This window comes from Ambystoma mexicanum, chromosome 1p (genome assembly GCF_040938575.1).
Source record: "Ambystoma mexicanum isolate Mex_15411 chromosome 1p, UKY_AmexF1_1, whole genome shotgun sequence".
Taxonomy (NCBI): domain Eukaryota; kingdom Metazoa; phylum Chordata; class Amphibia; order Caudata; family Ambystomatidae; genus Ambystoma; species Ambystoma mexicanum.
Genome location: NC_090921.1, coordinates 763,598,527 through 763,609,831, shown reverse-complemented (window position 1 = coordinate 763,609,831; position 11,305 = coordinate 763,598,527). Strand labels below are relative to the sequence as shown.

Below are 11,305 nucleotides of genomic sequence, written 5' to 3'. Positions count from 1 at the left end.
TGAGGTTGTGTGGTGGGTCTGGGTGATCGATTTGCTCGTGTTAAATGCCAAGGGTGGTATATCAGGAGAGCCACTGGTGAAGCCCAGGAGGAGAGTAGTCTGAACCCAGAATTTTCACTTGTGTGGTTCCCTGCACTGGAAAGGGAGATATCAGGACCATATGGGAGGTAAGGAAACATTTGAGCAATACCATGATTGAGGCCTTTTTAGAATTGTGTTCCCTACAAAATAATTCACTCCCAGGTACCTCAAATTTTGTCAGCCTAGAAACAGCAAGATCTAAATGATTTTCCCATGATAAGACACTTTAGGCAAGTGGCGAAATCAGGACTGGAGTCCAGTCTTGCAATTGAAGTACTTAACCACATATCTACCCATCTGCAGTTTGTGGACATGTTTGGGTTTTGATGGAGATGACTTAAAAAGTATGCAAATCACATGATAAAACAAGCTGACAAATATAACCTTTGTGATATTTTTCCTCATATGTTGTCACTTGTGATTTGTGCGACTCCTGCACCAGATGTGATACATTAGACTCTTAGTTATTTAAATCATGAATGGTTTTATTTTTCATGTATTATTTTCATACATTCCAGTCATCTAAGTTTACATGAAAACACTTTTATTCTGCCAACACGTGTTTCACCACAGCTTTTAGCCGTGGTTCCTCAGGAGAGATTCCTTTCTTTTTTTCTGAAAAATAGTCGTTTTTTGATTTCAAAACTTGAAAAGTGGGTTTCTTTTATGCCAAATTGATAAATCTTAATCTTCTTGTTATTTGCCAGGTCCGATTGCCTTAAGCATGCTCGCCGGGATCACCTTTGTGATAATAAGGTCACCTACTTTTAGTCATTGTTTGATGGAGGCATGCAGCTGGTTAATAAAGAGGATTTCATTTAACTGTGCTGCTCATAACAAAGCGTGTTTTTTTCTTCTCCCCTTAATTGCACTGGTAAAACTGCAGAATCGCCGTCAGGCCTATTTGCTGTGTCTGAACTGTTAAATGTATATTACACACTTACTTGTCTCAGAATTTCAAGGGCACTGAGCAACTTTTGTTTTTTCACCATGTTCCCACCCTCCTTGAGCACTTTCCGGTGTATAGGCGCTATATAAATAAACAATACAATACAATAGATGGTCAGCCAGAGGGAGCTGAAACATTAAATCCCCAATGAAAAGCTACAATTCCTTCTTTTTATTGTAACATAGTGTGTGTGTGTGTGTTCTCTATGTTTATGATATTGTCTCTTTTGAGACGCACCCACACCGTTTATGTGTGCTTGCTTTTTTTGGATTATTTTGATGGGAGTCAGCTTGTTTAGGGCTTGTTTCAGAAAGAGATGCAGCTTGTTTTTTCCTTCTGACCGGAAACACTCGAGACTGGACACCACACCACACGAGCAGCAATGGCGGAGGTCAAGATTCCAGCGTGGGAATCGCAAAACAAACGCCAGAATAATTAGGTAAGCAGATGATGCGTGCATTTCTAGGTTTGTTTCTTTTAGAGTCCCTGCTTTCGCGCATCTTTTTGATCTCTGTGCCAGGACGCATATATGTTATCTTGATTGATGAGGCAGACCGGCCTCGATCTTCCACAGCGAGGAGAAGATGGCGCTGCACTGGCTGAGAGGATCGAAGCTCACAAACACAATGGAAATTAAAAAAAAAAAACGGAAGACCCGCAGGGATGTAATCTGTTAGCAGTCTTGATTGTTATATGATTCATGCTATGCCTGGTGCTGTGCCTCACGGTAAACCACAAATATACTGTGGCCCTTGGTCGCCTACAGACCACATCTCAGTTGTGTTGTGCCCCTTGGTCGCCTACAGACCAGTCTAGAATTGTATTGTGCCCTATTGTCGCCCACAGACCACATTTCAGCTGTGTTGTTCCCCTTGGTCGCCTACAGACCAGTCTAGAATTGTATTGTGCCCTATGGTCGCCCACAGACCACATTTCAGCTGTGTTTTGCCCCTTGGTCGCCTACAGACCAGTCTAGAATTGTATTGTGCCCTATTGTCGCCCACAGACCACATTTCAGCTGTGTTGTGCCCCTTGGTCGCCTACAGACCAGTCTAGAATTGTATTGTGCCCTATGGTCGCCCACAGACCACATTTCAGTTGTGTTGTGCCCCTTGGTCGCCTACAGAACAGTCTAGAATTGTACTGTGCCCTATGGTCGCCCACAGACCACATTTCAGCTGTGTTGTGCCCCTTGGTCGCCTACAGACCAGTCTAGAATTGTATTGTGCCCTATGGTCGCCCACAGACCACATTTCAGTTGTGTTGTGCCCTATGGTCGCTCACAGACCACATTTCAGCTGTGTTGTGCCCCTTGGTCGCCTATAGACCAGTCTAGAATTGTATTGTGCCCTATGGTCGCCCACAGACCACATTTCAGTTGTGTTGTGCCCCTTGGTCGCCTACAGACCACATTTCAGTTGTGTTGTGCCCCTTGGTCAAAATGCTCTTTTGTGATACAGACTGCCCCAAACTGTCCTGATTTACTCTGTGATCTGACCTTCTGCGTTTTTGCACACTTACATGTACATCCCTTGGGCCCCACTTTGTTAAAAAAAAGGATTTTTTTTTTGTTTTTACATTTTCTTTTTGAATACTAACAGTGAAATGCTTTAAGTTAGTAATTGCTGGGCCCTTGTTAACAGCGAAAACCAGGTGCCGTTTAACATCTGTGTCCTGTTCTGTCCGGCAGCTGCTCTGAAGGTCAGCCAAGTTGAGTCAACATAGCCCAAAATTCCAGGGGGGCTTGGGTAGTGCTGAAGCCCAGTCAACCCAATGGTGTTATGCCACTACTTGTGTTTAATGCCTTGATTACTTAATGGTAATTGGCATTACTCCTAGCCCTATTCCTCCTCGTCCCTGTAATTGTGTATGAGGCAGTACTTGTGTATGTGGCAGTGGTGATGGATCCTACCTCTGTGTGGCGGCAGGTCACTCAGTGGATTGCTACGGTGCTGGGCGGCGGGCCGGGGCAGCAAGATGTAGGAGGAAGGCGCTGCTCCTGATGGTCATAGCAGTGGTGATGGCCCTACCTCAGTGTGGCAGCGGGTCACTCAATGGATTGTTATGGTGCTGGGCTGGGCGGCGGGCCGGGGCAGCAAGATGTGGGAGGGGGGCGCAGCTCCAGATGGAAGTTGCAGGTGTGGTGATGGCAGGCGCAGCAGGTGCGATGGCAGGGGCGGCTGCTGCAGTGGGTCGCTCGGCTGTGTCTGATCCCAGGGGCGGTGGGCCGGGGCAGCAAGATGTAGGAAGGAGGCGCAGCTCCTGATGGTAGTTGTGGTGGTGATGGCAGGCGCAGCCGCGGCAGCGGGGCTCTCTGCCTAGGTTCCCAGGGCAGTGCTGTGCGCAACCCTCAGGACGGTAGCAGCAGTCAGGTGCTGAAGCGATGATGGTCAGCCAGTGGGACCTGAACCACTAAATCCCCTCTGAAAAGCTACAAATCTTTCTTTGTCAGCAAGTGGCTGATGTGGAGAAACCTGTGTTAAAGGGTGGTGAGGTATGAGAATATAGCCCAAGGACAGAATAGGGCTCCATTAAACGCAGCTTGTAAGGCAATGCTGAAAAACACACATTTAAAGCCCCAGAAATGGAAATACAAGAAATGAAAATAGTAATTACCAGAAAAATGAAATGCATTTTTAGGAAATGCTTTTAGTTCTAAAATATTATGTCTGGGTTACATGTGTGTTTGCGTTATTGTGTTTTTTTGGGGGGGGTGAGCTTGTTTTGGACTATGTCTGGGTTACATGTGTGTTTGCGTTATTGTGTTTTTTGGGGGGGGGGTGAACTTGTTTTGGACTTGTTTTGGAGGGAATTCGGCTTTTTTCCCCCCTCCTGATCTGGAAGCACACCAGCAGCAATGGCGGATGGAGCAAGCGCGGGATGCAAACAAGCCAAAGCAAGGTAATTACGGCGCGCACACTGTTTGGGGGTTATTTATTTATTTATTTGTGAGTGAGGCTCATCATGCAGGGACCATACTTGTCTGTTTTTTAAACTCGTGGGCTATTGGGGGAAGCTGGGCATCATGGGTCCTGCTCGCCTGTGTCTCGCACCACGGAATGTATCGTCCCCGCCGGCCACCCGAGCCCTTTCAAACGCGAGAGCTGCCACTTCAGAATAAGCCACTCGCATTAGGCAACATTTCCGTTCAGCTTATTTACACAGCTGCGACGGATTGATGGGTGTAGTTCCTCTGGCTTAATTGTCTTTTGGCCTCTTGACCCCTTAAAGCAAGCGACATGATGGTGGACAAGAAAGCGGGGAAAGGTCCAATCTGCCTGGGAGACCGGTAACTGCAGCACAAGCGGCGGGGAAGAAAGAAAGCAGTGAAAGCACGTACTGCAGCACACTATGAATGCTATATTCCAATCTAAAGATTAACAACGTGATATTTAAACTTACAGCTGCACATTGAAAAGGCTGGTCCGAATACGCACGCAAATCTAACAATACAGTGAACGGCAGCCACAAAGACATGGGGGGGGAGGGGAGGGGAAAAAACTGAGTTTCGCAGATCCCCCGCTTAATTAATTTCATTACGTTTTCTTTCATTCAAAGTCTGAAAGGTGTCTAACAAATGTACAGCCACAGTATGCATTGTGGTTCACATGTGCCTTTGGAAATTTGAATCCTGTGTTTCTAACAACACTTGTCTTTGTGTGTCTCTTATTTGCTTCCATTAACCTAACCATAACCATTCTTTGTTTCTCTATCTTGCCGTTCCTCCACAGCAGTCTCTCACTCGCCTATTGGTGTCCCCCTTTCTTGCTCACTCTGCCCCATTGGCTATTGCGCGCACCTTTTATCCAGTTTCATAATCCCTCTTGCAGTGTATCCTGTCCTCAGACTTCCTCTAAACTTGTCACTCTGTCCCTGCTTCTGGAGCGCCTCGAGCCTCCCTCCTGCTAGCCTTGCCTGTGTATCCTGCGCTCCCTCTCGCCTGTCTCTTTGCTCTGTTTCTGTATATTGCCCCGCTGCCCATCCATCTTGCTCTGGGTGTCACTGTCAGCAGCTGGTTGAGTTACTGCTTCTTCAGACACACCGGCCTCTTGCTTTTTCTTCCAGTCGTGTATCACACACTCTCTCTTTTCTCCCATATTAGCTCTCTCTGCCTCCAGCTGGCTCTCTTTCTGGCAATTGTCGGTCTCTCTTTCTCCTTCTTGCTCTTTCTGCTGTCCTCCTTGTGTGGGGTGGGGTGTGGGGGGGCTTCCTGCTGGGAATTCGGACAGGGGCGAGCCTTGGGGCAGGGAGTTCTGCTGCGTGCAGTGCTCGGTTCTCTTTGTAGGTGACCCCTAAATGTTAGAAACAACCACTAACACCTCCCTCGTTGGGCTTATTCCACAAAAGCACAGTGATCCCTCTCCTTCAGTTCCTGGTGTAACTCGAAGAGAAAGTCACCAAGTAACCTTATTTCTACAAATCTGAAGAGTGTTCCACAGTGGATGCAAAGCTACCTCGCACAATATAAATGTGCTTTTCAAATGTATATAATGTATATCCGACAACCAACGCTAAAAGCAGGGCTCGGAAGTTGCCATTGGCCACGTGTAAGAAGGCATACCAATCCTGTTTTTCCCCTTGAATTCTGGTACTTGTAGTTTTTTTTTTCTAATTTAGGAAAACTTCCAAGTCCTAGAACTCTGAGCAAAATCGGGAATGGATGCCTTTCTCACGCATGGTCAGGGGAATCATTTCCAGGCTTTTTGCAAAAGGAAAATATGTGCAAGGCTGTTCTGTGTCTTATTGTTTGGGCCTTCTAGATTTTTAGTACCATCAGAACACTTTTTGGCTTCTCCTTGTAACGTGGGGATGTGGAAAGGCAGAGTGCCCCTTAAACACAGGAATCCTAAACCCTCTATTGGAGTCAGAAAACTCAATGGGGGTGAGATTCACATCATTTTTACCAGGGTTGTCACTCCAGAAAAAGTAATATTTTACATGTGTACATTACACCAGAGTCACAAACGCGGATCTCAAGTCCCCCCTGCCATACCTGAGGCCACCCAGTCCCAAAAAAATAGGAGTGAAGGACTGTTCTCACACATGGCACGGGAAACTAAAGTCCTGAGTAGGAGTGCTGAACGGCCATACATTCCCACCATGGGTCAGATTGCAGAAACCTTTCACCGGTACAAGTGCAATGTTGCACGGTATTAGCACTAGGATTAGAAGATTAGATTAGATTAAGGAATTAGTTAAATGGGCATGACTGTTCATTTAGTGGATAAGAGGGCAGGTCTGCAATGGCAGCCTGCAAGTGAGATTGGGATGTTACCAAGGATATAGAAGCCTAGAAGCACACGGTGTAATTTTTTAACATCTTAAAGCTACTGTCTCTTTATCAAGCATTCTCGCATGACGTAAGTGCCGTGCTTTATTGTAATGGGGGCATGTAGGTGGAGATGTGCCCACATATGGACAGTGTTGTAGGGTGGAGGCACAAGTGAAAATTATGGGCAGTTCTTTCACACCTTTGTCATTATTTATGGTCTTGAAAACAGAAGGATTCCAACACGACATATTGCTTTCCCGGGAAGCGTTTTATGCTATAGGTGGCATGGTATATAATCTTCAAGTTAGTTCTCCTGGCGGGGGAAAGTGTGTTTGAACATGTGTTCATGGAGAGCAACTAGTTAATAACGGAGCCAATGGTCCTGTAGTTGTGGGGGCAGCAGAGTTATAGTGCTCATGAAATGTGTGCCATATGCTGCAAGCATGGATGCGTACCATGCGTGTTGTGGGGTGAAGTAAGATAGCTCAGTGAGTTAGGCACTTTCTCAAACAGTTGTGCATGATCTGCAAACACAGGTTCGAGCTTAGAGCAAACCCGGACTTGTATCAGTCCAATGTTAATAAATTATGTACATGTACATCTGATGATAATAATAATCAGGTGTTATAGAGTAAAGGTAACTTAGGTGGGAAGTGAGCTGGGCGCTTATGTGTCATGTGTGTAGATAGAAATCCATTTCCTGACTGTTTTCTCACATGGAACACTAGAGATTGATCTTGCTGGTGTGCACATTGCTTCACAATTCATCTCTTGGGCCCCCCTCTTCTCTCCTCCCTCTCCCCTGTCACACCTGAGGAGGTCTATAGACCACTCCTGGTACCTGTTCACCGTGCCACCCACCCGGCCTCAGGGCAACCCCTTGCACTGGGGTCTATATCTGTACCCATACAGTCCCCCCCCGCCCTTTATCTTTATGCACTTATCAGACACACCCTGTCTGCTGCCTTATCCCAGCACTTGCCACTTGTTGGCTGCACTACCACTGTTTGTTGCCTTCCTTATTTATTTATTTTCTATTTATCCATTTCTCCTCTGCTCCGCACTTCCCACCCCCCCTTTCCATGCACTTTTCCCCTTCCCTCGGCCACTGCGTGATCTCAATGTCACCTGGCCTAGTAGTCTGTCTTCCCTCCGTTTCCCCTCCCTTGCCTCGTCGTGCCTTGAAACACTTGTGTATAGGTGCGTTATAAATGCCATATCATATCTATGTTTTAGCACTATCTGAAATGTCGTCAGGCCGAGTACGATAGTTAATTTCACATCCTTACTGTTCATGGTCTGTAAGAATGTCATTGGATTTTCCCTTGTTCCCTCCCTTGCCTTGCAGCGCTTTGAAACATATTGTGTATCAACGCTATATAAATAAACAATCATATCATGAACCGCTTTGCTCACATAGCCTGCATTACCAGTTGCTATTTTTCATAAAGTTTATATCGGCGACTAGTTGTACTTTGCTTGCTCTTTTCAAACTTTTTACACAATATCTTTTTTTGCATTTCAGAATGTATCCATGTAAAGCCAGGGAAATGGGCTTTCCAGTATTCTCTGTATCCGAGTACAGAAAAGCCCTTCAAAATAAAATTGGGGACTACCGGATGAAGAAGGAGCCAGACCTGGTCTTTTCTACACCAGTGTAGTTGGGCATTCCCTTGCTCCCTGGGCTGGACCCCACCGGACTTGCTTGCTCCCTGGGCTGGGCCTGAATACTTGTGTGACTCCCTCGATTGGTTCTGTGTCCCCTCTCAACCTTGCTCCCTGGGCTAGGCACTGATACTCATGTGACTCTTTGGAGTGGTTCTGGGTCCCCTCTCACCCTTGCTCCCTGGGCTGGACCCCACAGGTCTCGCTTGCTCCTTCGGCTGGGCCTGGATACTCGTGTGACTCCCTGGACTGGTTCTGGGTCCCCTCTCACCCTTGCTCGACCCCACCGGACTCGCTTGCTCCCTGGGCTGGGCCTGGATACTGGTGTGACTCCCTGGACTGGTTCTGGGTCCCCTCTCACCGTTGCTCTCTGGTCTGGACTCGCTTGCTCCTTTGGCTGGGCCTGGATACTAGTGTGACTCCCTGGACTGGTTCTGGGTCACCTCTCACCCTTGCTCGACCCCACCGGACTCGCTTGCTCACTGGGCTGGGCCTGGATACTGGTGACTCCCTGGACTGGTTCTTTGTCCCCTCTCAACCTTGATCCCTGGGCTGGACCCCACCGAACTTGCTTGCAAGCAGACCGAGTCTAGTCCTAGCTTCTGCACTTCAACTCGGTGTGATCCTTGTCAAATCACTTTCAGATCCTTTTTCTGCCAACATTGGAACTAGTGCCTTGTTTCGAAAAGACCGTTTCTGTGCGCTATGCATGTTTGCTCAGGTTTGCCTTGTGATGTACAAAACAGGTAAAGCCGATCAAAATAATGGCGTGAGGTTGAATTGGATTGGCAGAGGGGGCGAGGCTGGGTCTGCTGATATGTGCGCCCACTTGACCTGTTTTTCCTTCCCTCCCACACCCCCTCCTGTGTTACAGAAGGACTGGACCACCCACCGAGGAGGGAGAGGAGCCATGAAGCTGCTACTGGGTGGTGAGAGCGCTTTCTATTTTAATTCTCCACCAGGGCAAGCATACCTACTATGCGCCCCCTCCCCCAGGGGACAGGAATAACGCACCCAGGGGCAAGGGGTGGGAGTTTCAGAGATGGGGGACGTGGTTACTTCCCTTTTGAACAAACACACACATGTTCGTGTCATGCCAGTGTATACATTTGCAAACCAGAAACTAGCCTGCTTCTCGGCGCTTAAGTGATTGGTGTCGCTGAGGGCGTCTCTAAACTCAATAACATTCACACCATCAACCTCAGAATAAGGAAATCCTAAAACGGAGCTCAAGCCAGTTGTTTGAACGTAAATCTCTTTTCACAGGTGCTCAACCAACTGAGCTATTCACTGTGTCTGTCAAATCATGGAGTCTGCTGGCCAATAATACGCATTAGCCGAGTCAGGGCTTTGTTCCAGAGTGGAGCAAGCAACCTCATGCGGCGCCCGTGAACACATCAATTCTTGACATAGTGCTCGGCTTGACCTGAAGGGAACTTCAGGGGCGACGCAGCCCCCAAACTCATCCCATTAAAAGCCCTGCCACTGTATCAGCAGCTGTGATTCTGTATGAGATAAATGAGCCAAACAAGAAAAATGGCTCACAAACAGCTAGACGTCTTTTCCTTTCCGCAGTTTAGGGTTCCTTTCATGGTGTAGTGGGTTAATGCACCTGCTGCAGGTATCCGTCAAACAGGTTGAGAGTCACATCTGCCTGCCTCTACTCTCCGCCCTCTGCAATTTATCCAGAAGGACTGTGAGACTTGTCCTTGGCCTCAAGCCCAGGGATCGTATCTCTCCAGGACTGAAATCTCTGCACTGGCTCGAGGTGCAAGGATTAAGTTGAACACCCTCTGCATTGTCCACAAGGCCTTCTTGGGCCTGGGGCCGCAATACCTTCAACTTTCTCTTCCCAAAAATCTTCCTTCTCGAGCTCTTCGATCATCCGCCTCCAACTCCCTCAGGGTCTGTCGCTTCTCCAAGCAACGAGTTGGTGGTAGATCTCTCTCCTCGGCAGGGGCCTCCTTCTGAAACAGCCTTCCTGCTTCCCTGAAACTTGAGGAGAACCATCTCCAGTTCCGGAAGCACCTCAAAACCTCCCCCCCCCATCCCCTGCTGAATTCCTGGCTGAAACTGCACTGGCTACCTGGCCACCCTTTGTGACCTTGGGCCTAGGCCCTGCCATTTACACACCTGCACTGGCAACCCCCGCACCTGGGAACTGTATTCTGTATCCCTACAGTCCCCCACCAGCACTTATGTCTGCTCTTACCCTGCACTTGCCATCATCCCGCCTTTATTTTTCTTATTTATTCTATTATCCCATGTACTGCACTTTTTCCCCCTCTCCCATGTACTGCACTTTTCCCCTCTCCCTTCCCCTCGCACTTTTCCCCTTCCCATGCACTTGTGCGATCTGAATGACACCTGGCCTAGTAAGATCGTTGTCTGTCTTCCCTCTGTTCCCCCTCCCCTGCCTCGTCGCATTTCGAACACTTGTGTATAGACGCGTTATAAATGCCATATATCATTTGCAAAGAAAGTAGGATGGATAAAGAAAACAAGAGTGAACTCTTGGGAGGAAGTAGTCTGTTACTCCAATGCAAATATGCTACCTTTTTTAAGAAGAGTATCTCAAATTTGTATTTCTTTTAACATGTTTTTTTTTCTTGGTTTTTTTTAATACTTTTTGGCCCCTTCAACTGCATAGAGGAAGTTATCGAGTAGCCGGGTGGGTGGCAGAGGTTGTGCAGATGGGAGTGTGAGTGTGGGTACAAGATATGTGCGCGTTGTTGGTAGATATGTATCGGGGTGTAAGAATGGTATGGGCAAAAGGGGAGGTAGTTAATTAGCAAAGGGTTTGAAAGACTATTTCCCCATTTTCACTTATGCCTTCTATTTCTAACTGATATAAATCAATATAGCTACACTAAAGACCATAAAATTCTGAATGCAGCCACAGAAAACCATAATTCATTTTCAGTTCCATCCTTTGTGTACAAATGCATTTAAATGTAGTGATGCATTTGTAAATTGACATTTTAACATTAATCTGGTATGTATTCTGCAATAAGGAATTTAACAATGCCTATTCAGATGTCCATTTAGGTTCATATATCCTTTCTTTTTTTGTAGAATCTTTGAGATCTGTCTGCAAGGCTAACAGTTGGCCTACTATGGACGGCTGGGTGATAAGGAAGCTCGCCACCAAAATTTGCAATGCCAGAAGAGGCCTAAGGAAGACTCTGCATTTTGAAATGCAGGATCGATGATATTTGTTGGTATTTTTTCAAACCTTTTCATTCTTATGGAATACAGCTATGCTGTTAAACCGAATTTGTTGAATAAAAAAATGCTGAACACTTTCTGAGCCTATGTTTGATTGAAGATATCTTATA

At 46.9% G+C, this 11,305-nt stretch overlaps 1 long non-coding RNA gene across 1 annotated transcript; it reads left to right on the top strand.

Moving 5' to 3' along the window:
- The first annotated feature begins 1,372 nt into the window (after nt 1-1,372).
- LOC138580407 (uncharacterized) lies at nt 1,373-11,272 on the top strand. The gene is made up of 3 exons (XR_011304247.1): nt 1,373-1,469; nt 7,828-8,896; nt 11,043-11,272. It is a non-coding gene; the product is annotated as an uncharacterized lncRNA (long non-coding RNA).
- Nucleotides 11,273-11,305: the final 33 nt, after the last annotated feature.